We start from the raw sequence: 2015 nt of genomic DNA on the forward strand, positions 1-2015 counted from the left end.
CACTGGTTCAGGAGTTACGGCACTGAGAAGGTCAGATTACAAACATGTGACACACCAGGGAATCTTCAGTGATTGGACGGTCGAATTGTCAGTAATCCTACGGAGTTATTGTAATGGACCATATAGAGGCGCAAAGCTCCGGTTTCTCTGGTTTCAGACGTTTTTTAAAGTTTCTGAATATCATTAACAGTCATGGAGAAATTGTTATGTAAAGTAGGCATGTCGAATCCTGTCGGGCGCCAACATCGTCGGTGTAAGAGCGATAATATAGGCTTTTTTATTACATACATACATACATATATATATGTATATATATTTTTTTTTATTATTTATTATTTTTTTTTTTTCCAAAGGTCCTCAACGCCCACCAACACCCCCCTGTCAAAAGAATTGTTTCCAACGCCCCCCGACATTCTTTGAATGGCCCCTTGGGGGCGGTACCGCTCCTGTTGAGAAACTCTAGAACAGGGGTCGACTTATTGACTCCAATAATGTAACAATATGTTAAATTATTATTATTATTTTAAAAATGTTAATTACTTATCAAACAGACCTAACAATTCAGCTACCAATGAATGAGCAGTAGCTGAAGTGATACCTCTTCTCTGAATAGACAAGCTAAGCTGTCAGTGTGCTGCTGTTAGCCAGTGAAAATAGAGGGGAGTGGCAACTCTTCGCTTTGTTACACAATCTATGTCAGTGCGCTGCTGTAGCCTGGAAAGTTTCCCTGCCTTTGCCAGACATACGTTCATATTCCACACAAAAACAGCATTTCATTGAAATTATGTCAAATTCCGCAATATTCTGCGTTAAAAATAGATTCCGTTTTATTTGAAGTTTAAATCACGTTTAAATCATGTTATAAAAATAGCAGCACAACTTGGTGGGCGTTATCCTGGTAATTTGTCTTCGTGAGAAATACAAAGTGTGGCGTGTCAACGGGTTGAAATGCGTGTGTCTTACGCCCAATGCGTGAGACTTGACAGCCCTGAAAAGTTAAATAACGGTATGACCCAAAATACACGGTGAATGGCTTTCCATTCTTAGCAATGTAATGAGCAGTGCGATAACTAGCTTCAGTGGCGTGATTTTTAGTAGTGGCAAAGTCTTTGAAGGTGCTGGTTCGTTTCCCATACCTGGACACAGCACGTTTAATCAACTCTGCTTTATCTGCTTGGTCTTTGAAAGCCGTCTCGTGCTTCGTCTCAAAATGTCGCTTAACACTTGACGTTCGGCACACAACATTCTCAAAACATAAAGTGCAAACGGCACGGTCCTTCTGAGACACAAAACCAAACTCCTCTGTCCAAGAGGGCTGGAATGCCCTAACTTCAGCTTTTTTAGCAGGCAGTGTTGCCATCAGCAAGCTAATGTTACGCTTACCACACCTGAAGCATGGGTCTCTGTGGTAAATGTGGGCAGGGCAGCAGGGCAGCAGGGCAGCAGGACAGTGGCTGCACCTGCAAGCTGCGGTGTGTGGGCGGGAGTTGGTGCTGTCTCTCAATCTCACGCTGTCACTTGTGAGCTGGTAGGCTACCATTCTTGACGGGTGATTTTAAATGATAGGCCTGCTGAGAGGGCCTTTGCCAGTGTGCCAATGATTATGCTGCGGCGTGCCAACTGTGTCACGCGTGCCTGAGGTTGCCGACCCCTGCCCTAGAATAAATGAATGAATGAATGAATAAATAATTAAGTTGATGTTTTCTCCTGAAGGTGACGCTAGAGGAAAAAAATAAATAAAAGAGTATATATGCCTACATACAGTGGTGTGAAAAAGTGTTTGCCCCCTCCCTGATTTCTTATTTTTTTGCACATTTGTCAATCTTAAATGTTTCAGATCACCAAACAAATTTTAATATTAGACAAAGATAACCAGAGTAAATATAAAATACAGTTTTTAAATGATGATTTCATTTATTAAGGGAAAAAAGCCACCCAAACCTACCTGGCCCTATGTGAAAAAGTAATTGCCCCCCTAAACCTAATAACTGGTTGTGCCACTCTTGGTGGCAACA

This window comes from Myripristis murdjan, unplaced genomic scaffold (genome assembly GCF_902150065.1).
Source record: "Myripristis murdjan unplaced genomic scaffold, fMyrMur1.1, whole genome shotgun sequence".
NCBI lineage: Eukaryota > Metazoa > Chordata > Actinopteri > Holocentriformes > Holocentridae > Myripristis > Myripristis murdjan.